The sequence below is a fragment of the Apium graveolens genome, chromosome 8, assembly GCF_009905375.1.
Source record: "Apium graveolens cultivar Ventura chromosome 8, ASM990537v1, whole genome shotgun sequence".
In the NCBI taxonomy this organism is placed as follows: domain Eukaryota; kingdom Viridiplantae; phylum Streptophyta; class Magnoliopsida; order Apiales; family Apiaceae; genus Apium; species Apium graveolens.
The window spans coordinates 253884585-253909161 of record NC_133654.1 but is presented as its reverse complement, the minus strand read 5'-3'; the positions used below and the strand labels follow the sequence as shown (position 1 = coordinate 253909161).

At 36.4% G+C, this 24577-nt stretch overlaps 1 protein-coding gene across 7 annotated transcripts in view; it reads left to right on the top strand.

The window, feature by feature from the left end:
* Positions 1 to 24577, top strand: part of LOC141677367 (MAP3K epsilon protein kinase 1-like) — an 80092-nt gene that overhangs the window by 12388 nt on the left and 43127 nt on the right. The window lies entirely within an intron of this gene.

Genomic DNA, 24577 nt, shown 5'->3' with positions numbered 1-24577 from the left:
CACTACTCCTAGATCTACTATAGGAGAAACACCTTTCATGCTGACATATGGTTGTGAAGCCATGGTACCGGTAGAAGTTGAAGTTGGGTCTCTTCACATAAGCAAATTCCGCTATGAAGATAGTGAAGTTACGCAACAGATTCAATTAGACCTACTGGAAAAAGTCAGAATAGCTTCTCAAGTGAAATTGGCGGCATATCAGCAACGAGTGTCCAGGTTTTATAATCGAAAGGTCAAAGTACGTCCATTGAAAATTGGCGACTTGATATTGAGAAGGGTCTTGCCTAACACGAAGATAACTAGCCATGGAGTTTTCAGAGCTAATTGGGAAGGATCTTATAAAGTCCGAGCAATACTTGAGGAAGGAACATGTTATCTCGAGGACTTGAACGGGAAGCCTATTCCTCGAGTTTGGAATGCGGAACATCTGTGAAAATATTTTCAATAAGGCGCGACCTCAGCCCCTTACTTACTTATATGCACTATAGTTGATTCAAGTAGGGCTTATCCCGAATAGTAGATTACCATCAATAAAAGCCCAGGGGTTAGTGCATGTATCATCTCACTCAGTGTTACTCGTATGATATTTACTTTCGTTCCTTCTATTGACCAACAGACAATGGCGCCACTTGAGACTATTGTGAATTTTTACGACAGAGTGCATCAATTAATAAAATTTTGAAATTTTTTATTTCAAAGTTTCCATCTTGAAGATATGGAGAACAACTCTTATTATTACGATAAGTTTGAGTTATGTTAATCATCGAAGAAAAGGATTGTTTTCAAGCTAGCTAGAAGATGGGAATTTTGGAGTTGCTCCACTTCAATTACTTATTCCTTGGTTTTTGTTTTTGCAAGATGAAAATATTTCAAGGCAGAAACAAAGAGATAACATGAAACAAGATACACATTATGAAGTCTAAATACGAAAATGCGATAAGTAAATAGGTTCGTACAAGCTGTAAGGATTTTACAGAGCCCCGCACCTCAAATAAAAGTCGTAGTATCATTGAAGTCACAAGGAAACACATATGAAAAGCGCAAGATATACATAGCATCAGTTCGTGATACTCTTCTTCATGACAGTACACATGAACCTCTGAAATTTAAAATTTGTGAATTTGAAGCATGTTTGCTTTATAATGTTGTATGTTCGGGAGTTATGAATGTACCTATATCTATTTTCTTCTAGGAAAATAAATTTAAAATTTGTGCATTTGAAGAATGTATGCTTTATAGTTGAACCTTCACCTTTTTATGTTGTTATTCTTGTAGATTATAGTATATTTCATTTGTAGGAAATGGGTTTACTTTTTCATGTTGATTGTAGTTGTTTGAGAAAGTATTATGCTTGAGTAAGCATGAACATATTAATTAAATCATTCTGCATTATATTAAACACTTGTTCACTACAACTAACATGAATCCTGTATATATATTCGCATTTATATACTAAATATCCATCGTAGATAGATTCCTGTCAACTAACATTAATCATCAAATATTAATAAACTTCAATAAAAATCAAATTTATAATATCTAATGATCATGTATACACTTATACGGAAAATAAAATATATAATATGTATTTGTTCAATATTGATACGATTTTTTTGTTTAGTACTTTTCGATTAAAATCACCAATACAAGACAACAAATATTGGTATGTAATTATTCAAATAAAAATATACTATATATTACCCACACATCATATATTCTTACATATAGATAATGATGAAGGAGAGGTATATACTCTCTCAGTCTCTCTCAATTCTTTACATTTCGAAGAGAGTGTCCAACACGCATTTTAAGATACTATAAAGTATATTTTCGTAATTTATTTTTATAATTTTCTTTTTCTGAATAAAAATTTAACCATTCAATTTTTATTTAGAAAACAAATTGTAAATATAAATTACGGAATAATACTTTGTATGTACCTTAAAATGCGTGTCGGGCACCCCTTTTCGAAATGTAAGGAAAGGGAGGGACCGAAGGAGTATAAAAAAACTTTTTAAGAAAAAATAACTTTAAAGTTAAATGCCTAACTGTTGAGATGATAGCATTCCGAAACAAACAATTAAGAAGTCAGTGAAATAAAGGTGTTGGCACTCTCTGGCACAATTTTATTAAATAACATATCAAATAGCATATATTAAAAAAATAAACGAAACTTAAATAGGTGTTTTGAGAAATGTAATGGCGTGCAACGTTTCTTCTCTCCGTAAATTTTTTATTTTAAAAAACCTATAAACACATGTTTAATTAGCGTTTACACAAATTCTTTGTCCGCAATATACAAGAAATATGTACCAAACAACCATTTTCATACACACATAAATTCATATTGTGTTAATTAATGACCATACAAACAATATATACATATATAATGGATGAGGTTCACTCACGTGCTATTATACATAACTCATTGCACTCATAACACCATTCTATCAATTAATTATTATTTTAGTATTTAAAAGCTTATGGCACAACACTCTAATTGCATGTCAACTATATGGCACGATATTTTAATTACATGTTAACCCGTGTACAATTGTTATCTTTCTGTCTTGAACAAAAAACACAATACGATCTATCATTTTAGAGTATCGTAAAGGGCCATTATTTTGGCCTTTTACATTTTTTGTGCTATCAAGGTCATTTTCTCATAAAATTGAGAAATCTTATATGAAGTACAAAAAGAAAGGTTCTAAAAGTCTAACTACTACAAACTCTCAAAGTAGTCACATCGTGAAATTTTGTAATATATACCCATAAGCTACATTAACACAGCAACACACGATGACATATACACAGTGAATTTGCTAACTACACATCATCACAATGAATTTAACAACATTATATTGATATTTTAACAGGAGAACGCTGAAGTTAGACCAAGACACTGTCGATTCCATATACAACAAAGTTTAATCACCTTACAAACATAGATATCAGTTCTACATAAATTACAATGAACATTATATCTTTAACTCAGAGATCGTGTACAACATAAATATTTTCAATCACCTCAATCATTAAAGTCTGCAAAAAGTAAATATGACACGACATGCCATCACTCAACAGTCTTAAGGATCATTAAGTATAACCATTTCCATTGGTATTTTTCGCACGTTTTAACTAAATTATTAGGGGTCGTGCACTTTATTTTCAACAAAACATGTGCAAGCTGAAATTTAAAAAATTACATACATTGTATTCTGAAATATTACTAGAAAATGACCGGTGCCTCGCACGGTTATTATGCTAGTTTTTATATAAGAAGGAAAAAAATAAACTGAAATATTATAAAAATGCAATACATAAGCTGTTTGAGAGCATTGTTACAGATTTCAGGTGTTCAGCCGATAAATCGGCCGATTTATTGGCAATATTATTGCTGCCAATCTAGTTTCGGCAAATCGCTGTATTATACGATTTGGGTCAAATCGGGTTAAAACTCGGGTGAAACAGACAAAACAGGGTCACTATGAACATAGTTGATCGATCGAAGTTGTAATCAAGATGGATTAAAATTTGGGTGGTTGTGTTGGTGTTGTAACATTGGAGTTTTGGTTGTCTCCAATACCTATGTATCTATACTATACTATAACAACCGGAATGGGGTATAATTTGTAGTTTGGTTGACCCCTCATTTTGGTTATCCATTTACCTCACGACCGTCGGATCTTCTTCATCAAATAATCGGAGCCGTTAGATCCACATACTAAAAAAATACACCCCACAAGTTCTCAGGTTCGAATCCCGTCAACAACAGACATTTATATTATTATTTATAAAAATACATATAAGTTCTCAGGTTCGAATCCCGTTAACAACAAACATATATATTATTTATAAAGATACATATAAGTTTTCGGCTTCGAATCTCACTCACCAACAACAAATATTTACATTATTATTTATGAATAAGATCTCATCAATCATATACTATTTATACTATTTGAACCTAACTTGAAATTATAATTATATAATCATTATTTAGTATTTAATAATTTATATAAAATTTTAATAAAATTCTATGAAATAAAATTAAAAATATATAAATATTAACCAAGACCCGTGCATCGCACGGGCCGTAAGCTAGTAGCATGTAATATAACTTTTGTAGCAATCAATTGAGAAAAGGGCACCCCTCTTTTAATAAAAGCAAACTGCATATATGTGTTTATGGTTTGTATCAAAAAGGAAGTCTTAAAGTTTTGCTATCAGAGAGATATAGTTTTGACTGAGTCACGAATGATAAGAAAGAAATCTTGATGAATGATGAGAATAAAAAAGTAAAGGATTAGAAGGTTTTACAAATTAGGAGAAGAAGATGTAAAAGGGTAAGTCATGGACCTCGTGGCCCATTGTTAGGAATATGTTGTGAATTTGATGATAAATTAAACAAAACATCTTAGTAGATTTAACTTAGTGAATTTTGTAGCACTCGATGGATGATCAAATATAGTCCCGACGGATAATTCAATATAGTCCCGACGGATGATGATTTGACATCCACCAGGTGAGTAGCTTATGTAAGAATAAGTTTAGCAGCAACATTTCTACAAACAACTCTGTGTAGATCTGTAGTAGCATATGAGTCATGTTGACTACTAGTAGATATGCAGAATAGGTTGATTAAGTGTAATATAAGCTGTCTTGTAATTCTGCATAAGTGGAATGGAGTCAAGTGTCAAATAGCTACCGACGGATTGATCAACAAAGCTTCCGACAGATGATCAATTCAAATACATGTTGACAGTGACAACACAGTCACATGCGTTGGGTGTTTGCAAAAGGAATGTGGTAGCATGTTTGACAGGAAATTGAGAACAAAGAAGCATTACAATTTCCATGCTATTATGAAGATATTCAAAGATGTTGGATTAGAGTAATGAAGCAGCATGGTATAAGACTTGATAGGTTTTGTTTTATTATCCTGTCTTATTACCATGTAAACTTGGTGATATATAAACCAAGTGTAGCTAGTAGAACAAACAACTAAGCAAACACATTTTAGAAGAGAAATAGAAAAAGCTGTAACTGTTAAGAATTTCTCTGTAGTTTTGTTTGTCACTTGTAAAAAGCAACTGTGAGCTATTCAAGCTTCACAGGGTTCTCTCGATATATATTATATATATATAATATATATATATATATATAATATATATATATATCTTGGTGGATCCATTCAAATCCACCAGAAAGTTTTGAAGACCTGTATTTTTATTACTTGTGTTTTGATTTATATAATTCTTTCATTCAGACCCTGGCAAATCAAACACTTATATATCATTGAGCTAGAACATTTTTAAAAATCTCAAAAAGGAGCCAGAATTACATTCAAACCCCCTTCTGTAATTCTTGTGTATTGTTAGGGAATAACAATTGGTATCAGAGCAAGCTCTTGAAGTATAAAGCGTGTAAAGATCACAACAAACAACAAGATGAACAAGAAGGATGTTGGAGTTAAAATCCCTTTTTTGGACAAAGATAATTATCACCACTGGAAGGTGAAGATGCACCTACACTTCTTTCTCAAGATGATTGCCTATGTGGATTGCATAGAGAGAGGTCCTCATGTACCAATGATAGTTGCAACTGGCAATGAGCCAATCTGTTCCCAAAGCCTAGGCATGAATGGTCAGAACCTGATATGAGCAAGTCCGGAAAGACAAGAAGGCCATGAATATATTGTTCAATGGAGTTGATGGTGATATGTTTGATAACAACATTAACTGCAAAACATCCAAGGAGGTTTGGGACACTATCTAAATTATTTGTGATGGTACTGAGCAAGTAAGAGAGAATAAAATGCAGCTGCTAATTCAGCAATATGAGCACTTCCATTGTGAAGATAGTGAGTCTCTCACTAATATTTTTAGTAGATTTCAAAAACTACTGAATGCTCTGAAGTTGCATGGAAGAGTCTATCAGACAAAAGACTCTAACCTCAAGTTCCTTAGATCTCTTCCAAAGGAGTGGAAGCCAATGACAGTTTCATTGAGAAATTCTCAGGATTACAAGGAATTCACCTTGGAGAGGCTGTATGGTATTCTGAAAACTTATGAGCTTGAAATAGAGCAAGATGAGAGGATGGAGAAAAGAAGGAAGAAAGGAGGGTCCATAGCACTGGTTGCTGAGTTAGAGAAAGAGAAAGAGATGAAGGTAAAAGTTGTTGAGTCTACTTCAAAGGCTTGTGAGAACAAGGGTAAAGGGCTGGTAGCTGAGAATGAAGATCATTTGAGCCAAGATGACATGGATGATATTGATGAGCATTTAGCATTCCTTTCCAGAAGATTTACCAAGCTCAAGTTCAAAAAGAACTTTGGAGCAGCCAAGCCCAATAGAAACATGGTGGATAAGTCCAAATTCAAGTATTTCAAATATGGCTTGGAAGGGCATTTTGCCAGTGAGTGTAGAAAGTCAGATTCCAGCAAAAAGAAGTTTGAACCTGTTGATTATAAACAGAAGTATTTTGAGTTTCTCAAGCAAAAGGAAAGGGCATTCATTATACAAGAAAATGACTGGGCAGCTGATGGTTTGGATGAAGATGAAGATGTGAGCTATGTCAATCTAGCCCTAATGGCCAAGTCTGATGAAACAGAAACAAGTTCTTCAAGTAATCAGGTAATCAACACTAACCTAGCACACTTATCTAAAGCTGAGTGTAATGATGCCATAAATGACATGTCCACAGAATTATATCATTTGCGTGTTACACTTAAGTCCCTCATCAAATAAAATGCTAAAATCAAAGAAAATAATTTATTTTTAAGTGAGAGGAATAATGTGCTAGAATCTCAGTTTATTGAATTTGAAAAATTGAGAATAGAATGTAAGATTGCTAAGGATGAATTAACTGAGTTGTTGAAGAAAGAAGAGATTTTGAAGAAGCAGCTTGAACGAGAACATAAAGTGATTAAAGCATGGAAATCATCTAGAGATGCCCATGCTCAAATCACTAAAGTTCAAGGTATTGAGTCCTTTGGTGATGCAGCCTGGAAAAAGAGTAAGGAGAAGCTGGAATCCAATTTGGTTGAAGGATTGCTAACAGATGTAGACTCGACGGATGATGAGAGTCATCTGTCGGATAATCGAAAGGATTATTGTTAGTCCCTTAACAATATGACAAGAATTACAGAAGGGGGGTTGAATGGAATTCTTGAAACTTTTTCTCGAAATAAAATATTCTAACTCGAATATATATATAAGTGTGAATTGATTAGCACAATGCGGAATAGTTACTTAAATGAATCAAAACACAAGTAATTAAAAACAAGAGTCTTTAAAAACTTTCTGGTGGATTTGAATGATTCCACCAGAGATATATATTATATCGAGAGAACCCTGTGTGCAAAATGCTCACAGCTGCTTATAATATTGAACAACTTAGAGTACAGAGAAATGCTAAGAATTATGCTTACAAATGTTTCTCTGCTTGTATCTGAGATAGTTCTTTAGTTGATGCTTCTTAGTTTAATATCACCAAGATTACAAAATAATGAGACATGATAATAAAAAAAAACTATCTAGTCTATTACAATGCTACTTCATTACTCTATTCCAGCATCTTTGAATATCTTCATAATAGCATGGAAACAACAATGCTTTTTGTTCTCGAAAACCCAGTTAAATAGGCTACCACATTCCATTTGCATCCACTCGACGCATGTGACTGTGTTGTCACTATAACAATATTTGAATTCTTTATCCGTCGGGTTCATGATCATCCGTCGAGATATTGATCATCCGTCGGGTTGTTGATCATCCGTCGAATTCATTGTTTGTTCATCCATCGGTAGCAATCAGGCACTTGACTTCATTTCACTTCTACAGAATTACAAGACATCATTATGTACAATTAATCAACCTATTCTGCATATCTAACTAAGGTCAACATGACTCAAATACTACTACAGATTCTAAATAATGTGTATGCAGAAATGTGCTACAGACTTATTATTACATAAGCTACTCACTCGATGATAATAAGTCATCATCCGTCGGGACTATATTGAGTCATCCGTCGGGACTATAAACCTTATCCGTCGAGTGCTACATAATTTCACTAAGTAAAATCTACCAAGGTGTTTTGTTCATGTATCATCAAGTACACAACATATACACAATCTCCCCCAATTTATGTCTACTGGAATTGTAGCCATAAATTAAGAGACACTTGATGATAACAAAACACCTTAAAAATTCAAATTTTAAAAGACAGTAGATAATACTGAAAAATGCTTCAATTAACAAAATGTACAAAGTTTTGCTCACAGTCTTTTCAAGATGCTCCTCTAGCCTGAGCAGATTTATCTAGTTCCTTGAAGGTCTGGATCTCTTTCCAAGCTTTCTGTCGTTTTCCTCAATCTGATTTTGGAGCTGCCTGTGGAATTCCAGTTCATCAGATTCTGAGAGATTTAGCTTTCCTTGCATTTCCAAAAGAGTCTCATTGCTAGAGATGCTCAATTGGTCTTTTAGTCTGAAAAATCTTCTCACTCCTTTGTCATCCATGAACTCCATCATCCAGTAGGGCCTTAGATGCACTCTTCTCCCTGTGTAAGGGATGATTAGAGTCTTTGGGAGTGCATCTTTAGCTCTAACACTCCTTAGCTCTTCATTCAATCTTCTTCAGTTCAATCTTCTTGCAGTAATGTTGAACCTAAAGTTCTTCTTGAAGGATGAATAAACTTTAATCAGTACAGCTTGGCTTTCTTGAAGGATCCTGTGAAGTGGCCACTGAATCTCCTTTCCTCCTTTGTACTTGAACACTAACCTTTCAGGTAGGTTTCTGTATGCATCAATTCCTCTCACTTCATCTAGTTCATCTAGATAGAGGTTTAGATCAGAAAATTCTTTGATGTCACACAAGTACATGTAATCTCCCTTATTGACTTTAGATTGAGCTTTGACTAGAGATTTGGATTTGAGAGGTGACAACTTCACTTTCTTGACTTCTTGACTTTGTTCTCTTTGGCTTGTTAAGGATTGGCAAATAGAAGTCAGAAGGTGTTCTCCCATTCTACTGGTTCATCCTTAGGCACTATAGGTTCACCATGGATGTTCCTGTAAGGATCCACCACTTTGATATCTTCAAATACCACAGAGGGTTTTGATGCTTGAGTTGTAGTTGAGTGGATTCCTTGGGAAACTGATTCTCCAATTCCTTATCAACAATGTCCAGTTTCCTTTTAGTTCTTTTAGCCAATTCCTTGATTCTTGGAGATTTCTTCTGTTGTTCAACTTGCTTCTTTGATTCAATAACTTCAGATGGCTGAGAAGGAATTTGTTGTGATGAATTTACAGCATGTAGCTTGGCCAAGATAGCAATTTGCTCTTTCTTTTGTTTAGTCTTTTTAGCATCCAGCAGCTTGCTTCTTTTCCTGCTTCAATCTAGCCTTTTCTTCTCTCTTTGCTTGAGCAAATTGAGGATGTCCAGCCACCACACAAATTTCTTTCCCATTCCTGAAAATTTAGCAATTCTTCTTTTTGAAGCTGAATCAGCTGGATCTTTGTAGAAAGCAATTGATCTTGACAGAAGCTTCTTTTCATCAGGCTTAGGTGTCTCATACACAGTATCCAAAGGGTTCTTCAATGATGATTTTGAGTAGTTTACCCTTGGTTTTAGAATTGTTTCAGCCTTTGGAGATTTGATGCAGATGGCTGTCCTCTTTCCAGATAGTTCATGCTCATCTCATTCACACTAATTTGCTTGACTTGAGAGTGATGGATGGCTGACTTAACTGGCTCCTTGACAAGTTCAAACTTCTTCTGTATTTCCTCATCAATCTTCTCCCAGTTGACTAAACTCAACTTCTCCTTATCAGCTGCTCTTATGTTGGCTGCTGCTGCATTGATCAGATCATACTGTCTGTAACTGGTGGCTTTGAGATAGTAATTGAAGGCACAATTACTTTACTGATTTGAATCTGAAGCCTCTCCCCCTCACTTGGTCCTTTCTCCCCTTTTTGTTATCATCAAGTTGAGTAGAGGAGGAGGTTTGAGCAGCCACCAATTTTTGAAGTAGATCTGTCTGTTGGGCTTGATGAAGATGAATGGCTGTTAAAGATGCTTCCATGGCTGACATTCTTGTGTCCAAGGCATCTATCTTGGTTGCAATCAGAATTTTTCCTTAATTGCCTCTTGATGTCAAGCATTGTAGCTTTGGAAGTTTAGAATATCTTGTCTGAAATGGCCTTCTTCATCTCCTCAATATCACCCTTCATGGTGTTTACATCCTAGCATGCTGGAAGCCCTGGATTTGTTGAAGTTGCAGGAGGCTAGATGTGCCTGAAGGAGCTTCTTGGTGCTGGCATTAGTAGTGGTTTGAAGAGCAGTATTTGTCTGATTGATTAGTTGGATCAGGGGTCTTGAAGTAGTGCTCATCACAGTGCTTTGAGAATGCCCATGATGGCATACCTGATCTTGAACTTGAGCCTACTTCTCCCCCTATGTCCATTGCTCATCTTCACTATCCCCACTCCCATACCAAAGAAATCAGCTGAACCACCAGTCTCATAGTCCACATCACCAGCTGTAGAAGGCAAAGCTATGATGGCATCCTTGCTCTTAGCATAGACTGAGTGGTATGCACCAATTGAGCATCCTTTCTGCATTGTCATTGCCCTGTTCAGCTAGAAGTTGATAAGCTGGAACAGGGTAGTAAATGCCTCAGCATCAAGGGAAGTGGAATCTATAACAGCTTTAGGATGCTGAGATAGTCCCTCCCTGTCTGCATCCTGGACATTCATTGACTCACTAGCAATGACATCCATCCTTATAGCTCCAGTACCTGCATTTCTCTCATTTTCTCTCTTTTGTTATCAGGGTCTCACCCTGGCTCCCCACCCTCACACCCTCACCTTCACCTACTAAGGTGGGACTCCTCTCACTCTCTTTTCCAATCCTGAAGAAATGGATTGCATAGTTTCACTCATTTCCTCTCCTTTTTCCTGAGCAACCCAGACTCTCACTCAAAACACTCTTCTCTCTCAATCCTAAGAGTGACTGTACAACCACTAAATCTTCTGCACTTGAAATAAATGAAGTTTGAAGCTGTGCAGAGATACTCGACGGATGAGTGATATCCATCGAGTGAGTGGTTTTGCTATCCGACGGATAACTGCTGTTAAGCTTATCCGTCGGATACAATCACTACTCGACGGATGAGCAATATCCATCGAGAGAGTAGAAATGAATGAACTGGGAAAAGAAACTATTGTTGACTCTGTGCTGATTGAAGATATTTTTGGCACAGATGATACAACAGTTCCTGAAAGAATTGGCAAGTGAGCCAACAAATCATCTAAAAGATGATGCTCACTTGCACTAGATTTTGGCTTCCCCAACAGAGTTAAAGAAGGGGAATCAGGATTGATGTGTTTATCATATCCACATCCAGAGAATTTGTTGGTGAGTTTGGTGTTTGAGGTGCTTCTATACTAGAGATTTTGGCTGTGACTCCACATTTATTGGAGCCACATCAAACTGAATTTGTGAAGGTGCAGTGACTGTGTCTTTTGCACCAGTTTGCACAGTGTGTGTACCCTGTGCATCCCAAGGGTTCTAGACTTCTTCTTTCTGGCATAAGTTTGGGGTGAGCTTGTGTCCCTAACCCTCTTGGCATGTGCTCTTGGTTGAGAGCTTTGTTCAATAACTACATCCTTTTGGGAGGATGCAGCTAGAAATGAGCTTTCATCCTTTTTAAGCACTGCAGTTTGTTGGGAAACTGCAGTGTGGCTAGGCTGGGATCCACTCAACTCTCCATCCTTATCCTTAGGGTTTCTTTTATGTTCACCCCTTCCCTCACCTATCTTGCCCTCCTTCACACTCCCCTCTTTGGTTTTAGTGGATTTTGCAACTGGCATCTTTTGAGAGATACCGGAGGGGGCTTTCTTTGATTTGGGTTTGAAAATTTTTACAGTTTTGGTAGCTTGGGTAGGCAACTGTTGGGTCATTGACACAGTTGTCATAGCCACACTGGAACTCAAAGAAATTGTTGAGGTTGGAATAGTGGTAGGGATAGATGAACTTACCTCACTTACCTGAGGTGATTGCATTACAGGAAAATAGAACAATGGCACATCCTTGTGATGATTGGCCCTGTTCAAATCTGCAATGAGCCTTCTCTCTTCAACCCAACAATCTAGTTTGTTGTTAGGGTTCTCAAGCACAATCTCTTCACAGAGGTGGTTAGCTAACATCATAAAGAATCTAGCATAATACACATTTTTACCTCTTTTATTTAACTCTCCTAATTTAAAGCCTAACTCAAACAAGACAAGGTCACTGAAATTATAGAATTTATCTGTAACTAGCATGTAGAGCATGTTAAGCATTGAGATATTGACTGAATCAAAATTACTGACTTTACCTGAAAAGACCTTTGTCACAACATCACACATAAAACTCCATTCTTTCCTAAGACCCATTCTCCTAATGTCACCTAAGTTAGAAGTAGAAAGAGCATAGTTCATGGAATTAAGCATATTGATTATATCAGTGTCAGTGTGTGGTGAGGTCACAGTGTTATCAGGAATCTTGAAACATGCTTTTATAACATCACTATTGATACAGAACTCTTTACCTTTAATGGTGAGTGTGATTGTCTTATCTGTTGAGTTGTAGGTAGCAGTGGTCCACATCTCTTCAACAACTTCACAGAAGATTGTGGGTGATTCCAGCATGGCATAGTTGAGCTTGCAATTCTTCACAAAGTCCATCATCTTATGATATTCACCAGATTGCTGAATACCCTTATTCACTAGTGCAGTGAAATTGTTCTTCTCATAAATGAACCCAGTTTGAGACATAATCTTTACAACATGTGCCATTGTTAGAGAATAAGAGCTTGAAGAGAAAGAGAGTAAGTGCTTTGAGAGAGAATGAAATTAGAGCAGTTGAATTGAGAATGATAAAAGAAAAGCGATTGAAATGAAATAAGCTTTTATACTATCTCAAAAATAACTGTTAAAAATAATAAAGTAAAATAAAGTAACCAATAGAAATTGCCTAAAATAGCCGTTTAAAAATAAACTGTAAAAATTCCACCCATTATCCGTCGTGTTATGCTTACAAACTGTAAGTATACTCGATGGATAATGTACAGGAATTAACGGCTGAGATTAAGACAATTCGACGGATGAGGATAAACTGTTATCCGTCGAGTCATAAAATATTCCAGAAAAATAATTGATTTTTATTAGCAAATAGTATACCGACGGATGATCAAACTCGATGGATAAAGATCATCCGTCGAGATGTAAATTTTGACTTAGCCAAAATTTCATCCAAGACTGAAAAATCAATTAAATTTCTGGCTGCATTTCAACTTGCAAATTAACTCATATAGATTTAAGAATAATTAAGCATACCTAACTCACTTACCAACCTTGAAAAGGTGGATTCATCCAGTGGCTTGGTAAAGATATCTGCAAGCTGCTTCTCACTTGGAACAAAATGTAGCTACAGTACCATTCATTACATGTTCCCTTATGAAGTGGTACTTGATATCTATGTGCTTTGTCCTTGAATGTTGTACTGGATTTTCAGTGATGGCAATTGCACTTGTGTTATCACAGAAAATAGGAATCCTCTCAACTTGCAAACCATAGTCTAGCAATTGATTTTTCATCCATAATATGTGCACAGCAACTACCAGCACAATATATTCAGCTTCAGCTGTAGAAGTAGAAACTGAATTTTGCTTTTTACTGAACCAGGACACAAGCTTGTTTCCTAGAAATTGACAGGTTCCTGTTGTACTTTTTCTATCAATTCTACAACCTGCATAATCTGCATCTGAATAACCAGTTAGATCAAAACCAGAATCTCTAGGGTACCAAATGCCAAGTTTTGGTGTTCCCTTGAGATATCTGAAAATTCTCTTAATAGCTATTAAGTGAGATTCTCTAGGATCAGCCTGAAATCTAGCACATAAACATGTAGCAAATTATATCTGGCCTACTAGCTGTTAAGTACAAAAGTGAGCCAACCATGCCCCTATAACTTGAAATATCCACAGACTTTTCAGTAGTGTTTAATTCAAGCTTAGTTGCAGTGGCCATGGGAGTTTTTGCAGATGTGCAATCCACTAGATCAAACTTCTTTAAAAGATCAAAAATATTTAGTTTGACTAATGAATATTCCATCACTAACTTGCTTAACTTGTAAACCAAGAAAGTAAGTCAGTTCTCCCATCATACTCATTTCATACTTACTTTGCATCAATTTGGCAAACTTTTTGCAAAGTTTCTCATCTGTAGAGCCAAAAATAATATCATCTACATAAATTTGAACAAGTATACTAGAGCCATTAACATTTCTAAAATAAAGTTTTATCTACAGTACCTCTTGTGAAATGGTTTTCCAAAAGGAACTTTGATAAAGTGTCATACCAGGCTCTAGGTGCTTGCTTCAGTCCATAAAGTGCTTTCAAAAGATAATAGACATGTTCTGGAAAATTTGGATCTTCAAAACCAGGAGGTTGACTGACATAGACTTCCTCCTCCAAATCTCCATTCAGAAAGGCACTTTTGACATCCATTTGATAGACTTGAAATTGGCATGGGCTGCATAGGCTAAGAAAATTCTGATGGCTTCAAGTCTTGCAACAGGAGCAAATGTTTCATCAAAATCTATTCCTTCTTGTTGACAATAGCCCTTAGCAACCAATAGCTTTGTTCCTGACTACTATGCCATTTTCATCCATCTTGTTTCTGAATACCCATTTGGTGTCTATTGGATTCTTTCCTTTAGGCTTGGGCACCAGCTTCCATACATTATTCCTTTCAAATTGGTTTAGCTCCTCCTGCATAGCTAAAATCCAATCAGGATCCAACAAAGCTTCTTCTACCTTCTTTGGCTCTTCCTTGGAAAGAAAGCTACTATAGACATTCTTCTTGAGTTGCTCTCCTTGTTTGAACTCTAGAAGAAACATCACCAATTAGCTCAAAGGGGTGATCTTTTGTCCATTTTCTTTGTTGAGGTAGATTAGCTCTAGATGAAGAGGCCTCATTGTTGTCTTGATGTGTGATTGAGTTTTGATTGTTAGAAACTCCCCCTGAGTTTGTGGATCTTTGATTTGAGAAAGGGGAACTTTCTATAGGTGATCTATCTTGATTTCCAGCTTCTCTTGATAACCCGACGGATGGTGAGTTTTGAGTACCGACGGATGAGCTGGTTGTCTCCCGACGGATAACGCAGATTGCCTCCCGACGGATGAAGCATTATGCAACTCGACAGATGTTGAGTTTTGTGCTTCATTGGTAGTGGTTTTTCTGCATTATCCTTAGATACAGTTTCTTGATCACTTTCATCATCACTAACCATCTCCACATTGTCGAATTTGAGGCTCTCATGGTAATCTCCATCTTGCAGTCCTTCAATCTTTTTATCATCAAACACAACATGTATTGATTCCACAACAATGTTGGTTCTTAGATTGTAGACTCTATATGCTTTACCAACACATATCCAACAAAAATTCCTTCATCTGCTTTAGCATCAAACTTCCCATTTTGATCAGTTTGATTTCTCAGAATATAGCACTTGCAGCCAAAGACATGAAAAATTTAGAGTTGGCTTCTTATTCTTGAACAATTGAATGGAGTCATGCATCTTGCTTGATTAACCAGAGAAATATTCTGAGTGTAGCATGCAGTATTAACAGCTTCAGCCCAGAAATATGTTGGCAGTTTAGATTCTTCAAGCATTGTCCTTGCAGCTTCAATAAGTGATCTGTTCTTCCTTTCCACTACTCCATTCTGTTGTGGAGTTCTTGCTGCTGAAAACTCATGCAGAATCCCATTTTCCTCACAAAATGCTCTCATGACAGAATTCTTGAACTCAGTTCCATTGTCACTCCTGATTCTTCTAACCTTGAAATCAGGATGATTATTGACTTGCCTTATGTGATTGATGATGATTTCACTAGCCTCATCTTTAGACTTTAGGAAATATGTCCAAGAGAACTTTGAGAAATCATCTACAATTACTAGGCAAAATCTTTTCTTGAGAGACAACACATTGACTGGTCCAAACAAATCCATGTGTAGCAGTTGCAAAGGTTCTTCAATTGTTGAATCAAGTTTCTTCCTGAATGATGCTTTAATCTGCTTCCCTTTTTGGCAGGCATCACACAGTCCATCCTTAGAAAACTCCACTAGAGGAATGCCTCTAACCAGTTCTTTCTTTACTAGCTCATTCATGGTCTTGAAGTTTAAATGGGATAGCTTCTTGTGCCATAGCCAACTTTCATCCTGACTTGCTTTACTGAGAAGACAAGTAACAGATTCTGCATTAGATGAGTTGAAATCAGCTAGGTACACATTTCCTTTTCTCACACCAGTGAGAACCACTTTGTTGCTTCTTTTATTAGTCACAACACAGGCTTCTGAGTTGAAGGTTACTGAGTTGCCTTTATCACAAAGCTGGCTGATACTCAACAAATTGTGTTTGAGACCATCCACTAAGGCAACCTCCTCAATGATGACATTGTCCTTTGAAATCAAGCCATATCCCACAGTATAACCCTTGCTGTCATCTCCAAAAGTAATACTTGGGCCAGCTCTTTCCTTAAACTCTGTGAGCAGGGTAGAATCACCAGTCATGTGTCTTGAACAACCACTATCCAAGTACCAAAGATTCTTTCTGTTTCCCTGCACACATCAAAATCAAATCAAGTTGATTTTGGTACCCAAGTTTCCTTGGGTCCTGCCTTGTTAGCTTTCTTTTTCTGTTTCTTAGGCTTTATCTCATTTGACTTGGGGATATCAATTCATCCTTGGTCATTTGAGTTGGGCCTTTGAAACCATTCATTGCAACAGAATTATCATGCATATTATAATCAACAGGAATGGCATGCTATTAGTAAACATGTTATTCCAGTAAGGCATGCTAAATGGCATTTGTGGCATACTAAATAGCATAATAAGGATTAGGTGCAAATGGCATGTTAGCAAACTGTGCATTCATATTCTGTGTAGACATAGCATTCATAGGCATGGGAGGCATGGCATTCATGTTAGGAAAGTGAGGTGGCACAGACATGGAAGTAGGCATGGCAGATTTGCAATTAACAGACAAATGATTTACACTACCACACTTGACACAGATTTTTCTAGGAGCATATTTATGTGTAGTTATTGTGTTTGTTAATCCCTACTTTACCATTTCTATTGTTTTTCTTTTTAGCCTCTGTTTTTACCTCAATCTTTTCAAGTCTGTCACTTAACTGTTTGACAGTCATGTGACCAACATTAGCCTTTTTCCCTTTCTTAACTTGACTCGATTCTCCTGAAACAAAGTTCTTGGAAACAGACCCATACTTCTCATTCAGCTTAACAAGTTTGGCTTTACTATAGGCTTGCTCACAGCCGACGGATGAGGATTTTCATCATTCGACGGATAACCCTTTTTGTTATCCGACGGATGATCCTCATCATCCGTCGAGTCTACATCTGTTAGCACTCCATCTACCAAATTTGGTTCTAGTTTCTCTTTGTTCTTTTTCCAGGCTGCATCACAGAAAGACTCAATTCCTTGAACTTTGGTGATTTGAGCATGGACATCCCTGGATGTTTTCCATGCCTTAATCACCTCTTGTTCACGCTCGAGCTGCTTCTTTAAAATTTCTTCTTTCTTCAAGGACTCAGTTAATTCCTCCTTGGCAATCTTACACTCAATTCTTAACTTTTCAAAATCAATGAACTGAGACTCAAGCACATTATTTCTCTCACTCAAAAAATTGTTTTTTTGATTTTAGCATTTTCTTTAGTAAGAGACTTAAGTGTAACACGCAAATGATATAACTCTGTAGACATGTCATTTATGGCATCATTACACTCAGCTTTAGATAAATGTGCAAGGTTTGTAGTAATTACCTGATTACTTGAAGAACTTGTTTCTGTCTCATCAGACTTGGCCATTAGGGCTAGATTAACATAGCTGACATCTTCATCTTCATCCAGACCATCTGCTGCCCAGTCATTTCTTGTGTTATGAAAGCCCTTTCCTTTTGTTTGAGCAGCTCAAAGTATTTTTGCTTATAATCCACAGGCTCAAACTTTTTCTTACTGGAATCTGACTTCCTACACTCACTGGCAAAGTGCCCTGCCAAGCCACATTTGAAACATTTGAATTTTGATTTATCCACCATGTTTCTATTTGGCTTGGCTGCTCCAAAGTTCTTTTGAACTTGAGCTTGGCAAATATTCTGGAAAGAAATGCTAGTGTTCATCAATGTCTCCATGTCATCTTGGCTCAAAGAATCTTCACTTTCTACTGCAGCCCTTGCCCTTGCTTTCACAGACCCTTGAAGTTGACTCAACAGCTTCCATCTTCACTTCCTTCTCTTTTTCCAACTCAACTAGTGCAATGGATCCTCCTTTCTTCTTTCCTCTCTCCATCCTCTCATCTTGCTCTATTTCAAGCTCATAAGTTTTCAGGATGCCATACAGTCTCTCCAAAGTAAACTCCTTATAATCTTGTGAGTTTCTTAATGAGACTGTCATTGGTTTCCATTCCTTTGGAAGAGATCTAAGGAATTTCAGATTGGAGTCTTTTTCTGATAGACCCTTCCATGCAACTTTAGAGCATTTAGTAGTTTTTGAAACCTACTAAAAATGTCAGTGAGAGACTCACTTTCTTCATTATGAAAATGCTCATATTGCTGAATCAGGAGCTGCATCTTGTTTTCTCTAACTTGCTCAGTGCCATCACAGATGATCTGTATTGTATCCCAAATCTTGGCAGTTTTGCAGTTGATATTGTCAAACATATCTCCATCAACTCCATTAAAAGGATATTCATGGCCTTTTTATCCTTCCTGACTTGTTCAATGTCAGGATCAGACCATTCATGCCTTGGCTTGGGGACTGATGGCTCGTTTCCTGTTGCAGCTCTCATTGGAACATGAGGGCCTCTTTCTATGCAGTCATCATAGGCCTCATCTTGAGAAAGCAAATGAAGATGCATCTTTACCTTCCAATGATGGTAATTATCTTTATCCAGAAAGGGATCTTGACTCCAACATCCTTCTTGTTCATCTTGCTGTATTGTTTTGATCTTTAAACTCTTTGTAAGTTAAGAGCTTGCTCTGATACCAATTGTTAGTCCTTAACAATATGATAAGAATTACAGAAGGGGGGTTGAATGGAATTCTTGAAACTTTTTCTCGAAATAAAAATGTTCTAACTCGAATATATATAAGTGTGAATTGATTAGCACAATGCGGAATAGTTACTTAAATGAATCAAACATAAGTAATTAAAAACAAGAGTCTTTAAAAATTTCTGGTGGATTTGAATGATTCCACCAGAGATATATAATATATCGAGAGAACCCTGTGTGCAAAATGCTCACAACTGCTTACAAAATTGAACAACTTAGAGTACAGAGAAATGCTAAGAATTCTGCTTACAAATGTTTCTCTGCTTGTATCTCAGATAGTTCTTAGTTGCTGCTTCTTGGTTTATATATCACCAAGATTACAAAGTAATGAGACATGATAATAAAACAAAAACTATCTAGTCTATTACAATGCTACTTCATCACTCTATTCCACATCTTTGAATATCTTCATAATAGCATGGAAACGGCAATGCTTCTTTGTTCTCGAAAATCCAGTTAATAGGCTACCACATTCCATTTGCATCCACTCGACGCATGTGACTGTGTTGTCACTGTCAACAGATATTTGAATTCTTTATCCGTCAGGTTCATGATCATCCGTCGAGATATTGATCATCCGTCGGGTTGTTGATCATCCGTCGAATTCATTGTTTGTTCATCCGTCGTGTAGCAATCAGGCACTTGACTCATTTCACTTATACAGAATTACAAGACATCATCTATGTACAATTAATCAACTTATTCTCCATATCTAACTAAGGTCAACATGACTCAAATACTACTACAGATTCTAAATAATGTGTATGCAGAAATGTGCTACAGACTTATTGTTACATAAGCTACTCACTCGATGGATAATAAGTCATCATCCGTCGGGACTATATTGAGTCATCCGTCGAGACTATAAACCTTATCCGTCGAGTGCTACATAATTTCACTAAGTAAAGTCTACCAAGGTATTTTGTTCATGTAATCATCAAGTACAGAACATATACACAACAAGTATCCGTCGAGTGACATAAATCCTCATATGTTGGCTGTGAGCAAACCTGTGAGCAAAGCCAAACTTGCCAAGCTAAATGAGAAATATGGACCAGTTTCCAAAAACTTTGTTCCAGGAGAATCAAGTCAAGTAAAGAAGGAGAAGAAAGTGAATGTTGGTCATCTGTCCATCAAGCAATTGAATGACAGATTAGAAAAGATAGAGGTTAAAACATAAACTAAAAGGAAAAACAATATAAATGGGAAAGTAGGGAGTAACAAACATAACAACTACACACCTGATAAGTATGCTCCAAGAAAAATATGTGTTAAGTGTGGTAGTGTTAATCATTTGTCTGTTACCTGTAAACTTGTCATGCCTACTCCTATATCTGTACCCTCTCTTTTTCCCACCATGAATGCCATGCCTTCTATGCCTGTAAATGCTATGTCTGCTCAGAATATGAATGCACCATTTGCTAATATGCCATTTGCACCTAAACTTTATTATGCTGCATTTAGTATGCCTCAGATGCCATTTAGCATGCCTTACTGGAATAACATGTTTGCAAACAGCATGCCTTTTCCAGTTAATCAAAATGTGCATGATAATTCTATTTTAATGACTGGTTTCAAAGGTCCAACTCAAATGACTAAGGATGAATCAGAAATTCCCAAGTCAAATGAGGTCAAACCTAAGAAACCAAAGAAGAAAGCTAACAAGGCTGGACCCAAGGAAATTTGGGTACCAAAATCAACTTGATTTGATTTTGATATGTGCAGGGAAATAGAAAGAATCTTTGGTACCTGGATATTGGCTGTTCAAGGCACATGACTGGAGATTCTACCCTGCTCACAGAGTTCAAGGAGAGAGCTGGCCCAAGTATTACTTTTGGAGATGACAGCAAAGGTTATACTGTGGGATATGGCTTGATTTCGAAAGATAATGTCATCATTAAGGAGGTTGCCTTAGTGGATGGTCTCAAGCATAATTTGTTGAGTATCAGTCAGCTTTGTGATAAGGGCAATTCAGTAACCTTCAACTCAGAAGCCTGTGTTGTGACAAACAAAAGAAGCAACAAAGTGGTTCTCACTGGTATAAGAAGAGGAAATGTGTATCTAGCTGACTTCAACTCATCTAATGCAGAATATGTCACCTGTCTCTCAGTAAAGCAAGTCAAGATGAAAGTTGGCTATGGCACAAAAAGCTGTCCCATCTAAACTTTAAGACCATGAATGAGCTTGTCAAGAAAGAACTGGTTATTGGAATTCCTCAAGTGGAGTTTTCTAAGGATGGACTGTGTGATGCCTGCCAAAAGGGAAAGCAGATTAAAGCATCATTCACAAAGAAGCTTAATTCAATAATTGAAGAACTTTTGCAATTGCTACACATGGATTTGTTTGGACCAGTCAATGTGTTGTCCATCTCAAGGAAAAGATTTTGCCTAGTAATTGTAGATGATTTCTCAAAGTTCTCTTGGACATATTCCTAAAGTCTAAAGATGAGGCTAGTGAAATCATCATCAATCACATAAGGCAAGTCAACAATCATCCTGATTTTAAAGTAAGAAGAATCAGGAGTGACAATGGAACTGAGTTCAAGAATTCTATAATGAGAACATTTTGTGAAGAGAATGGGATTATGCATGAGTTTTCTGCAGCAAGAACTCCACAACAAAATGGAGTAGTGGAAAGAAAGAACAGATCGTTTATTGAAGCTGCAAGGATAATACTTGAAGAATCAAAGTTACCAACATATTTTTGGGCTGAAGCTGTGAATACTGCCTACTACACTTAGAACATTTCTTTGATCAATCAAGCAAAGTGTATGACACCCTACAAATTGTTCAAGAACAAGAAACCAACTCTAAATTTTCTTCATGTCTTTGGCTGCAAATGTTATATCTTGAGAAATCAATCTGATCAATATGGGAAGTTTGATGCTAAAGCATATGAAGGAATTTTTGTTGGATATGCTGTGGGAAAAGCATATAGAGTCTACAATCTGAGAACCAACATGGTTATGGAATCAATACATGTTGTGTTTGATGATAAAAAGATTGAAGGACTGCAAGATGAAGATTCCCATGAGAGTCTCAAATTTGATAATGTGGAGATGGTTAGTGATGATAGTGATGATGAAAGGGATCAGGAAATAATGGAAAAGGATAATGCTGAAAAATCTACTACAAATGAAGCACAAAATTCAACATCTGTCGAGTTGCAGAATGTTTCATCCGTCGGGAGACAATCTGCTTTATCCGTCGGGAGACAATCAACCTCATCCGTCGGAACACAAAGCGCATCATTCCCCGGGTCATTAAGAGAAGCTGAAAGTCTGAATAGATCACTTACAGAAAGTTCCCCTTTCTCAAATCAAAGATTCACAAACTCAGGGGGAGTTTCTAATAATCAAAACTCAGTCACACATCAAGGCAACAATAAAGCCTCTTCATACAGAGCTAATCTATCTCAACAAAGAAAAAGGACAAAAGATCACCCCTTTAAGCTCATCATTGGTGATGTGTTCTCGAGTTCAAACAAGGAGAGCAACTCAAAAAGAATGTCTATATAGTAGCTTCCTATCTAAGGAAGAACCAAAGAAGGTAGAAGAGCTTTGTTGGATCCTGATTGGATTTTAGCTATCAGGAGGAGCTAAACCAATTTGAAAGAAATAAGGTATGGAAGCTGGTACCCAAGCCTAAAGGAAAGAATCCAATTGACACCAAATGGGTATTCAGAAACAAGATGGATGAAAATGGCATAGTAGTAAGGAACAAAGCTATATTAGTTGTTAAGGGCTATTGTCAACAATAAGGAATAGATTTTGATGAAACTTTTGCTCCTGTTGCAAGACTTGAAGCCATCAGAATTTTCTTGGCCTATGCAGCTCATGCCAATTTCAAGGTCTATCAAATGGATGTCAAAAGTGCATTTCTGAATGGAGATTTGGAGGAGGAAGTCTATGTTAGTCAGCCTCCTGGTTTTGAAGATCCAAATTTTCGAAATCATGTTTACTACCTTTTGAAAGCACTTTATGGACTGAAGCAAGCACCTAGAGCTTGGTATGACACGTTATCAAAGTTTCTTTGGAAAATCACTTCACAAGAGGTACTGTTGATAAAACTTTATTCTTTAGAAATGTTAATGGCTCTAGTATACTTGTTTAAATTTATGTAGATGATATTATATTTGGCTCTACAGATGAAAACTTTGCAAAAAGTTTGCCAAATTGATGCAAAGTAAGTATGAAATGAGCATGGTGGGAGAACTAACTTACTTTCTTGGTTTACAAGTTAAGCAAGTTAGTGATGGAATATTCATTAGTCAAACTAAATATATTCATGATCTTTTAAAGAAGTTTGATCTAATGGATTACACATCCGCAAAAACTCCCATGGCCACTGCAACCAAGCTTGAATTAAACACTACAGAAAAGTCTATGGATATTTCAAGCTATAGGGGCATGGTTGGCTCACTTCTGTACTTAACAGCTAGTAGGTCAGATATAATATTTGCTACTTATCTTTGTGCTAGATTTCAGGCTTATCCTAGAGAATCTCACTTAATAGCTATTAAGAGAATTTTCAGATATCTCAAGGGAACACCAAAACTTGGCATTTGGTACCCTATAGAGTCTGGTTTTGATCTAACTGGTTATTCAGATGCATATTAAGCAGTTTGTAAAATAGACAGAAAAAGTACAACAGGAACCTGTCAATTTCTAGGGAACAAGCTTGTGTCCTAGTTCAGTAAAAAAACAAAATTCAGTCTCTACTTCTACATCAGAAGCTGAATATATTGCTACTGGTAGTTGCTGTGCACAGATTTTGTGGATGAAAAACCAATTATTGGACTATGGTCTACAAGTGGATAGGATTCCCATTTTCTGTGATAACACACGTGCAATTGCCATCACTGAAAATCCAGTAAAGCATTCAAGAACAAAGCACATAGACATCAAGTACCACTTCATAAGAGAACATGTGATGAATGGTACTGTGAAACTGCATTTTGTTCCAAGTGAAAAGCAGCTTGTAGACATATTTACCAAGCCACTTGATGAATCCACCTTTTCAAGGTTGGTAAGTGAGTTAGGTATGCTCAATTATTCTTGAATCATTTCAGATATTTTGCAAGTTGTTATGTGGCCAGAAATTTAATTGATCTTTCTATTTTGATGAAATTTTGGCTAAGTCAAAATTTACATCCCGACGGATGCTCATTATCCATCGAGTTTGATCATCCGTCGGAATACACTTCGTCTATAAAAATCAAATATTTTTCTGGAATATTTTATAACTCGACGGATAACTGATTTATCCTCATCCGTCGAATTGTCTCAATCTTAGTCGTTAAAACTCTTAAAATTATCCATCGAGCATACTTATAACTTATAAGCATGACACGACGGATAAGGGACATAATTTTTACAGTTTATCTATTTAAACGGCTA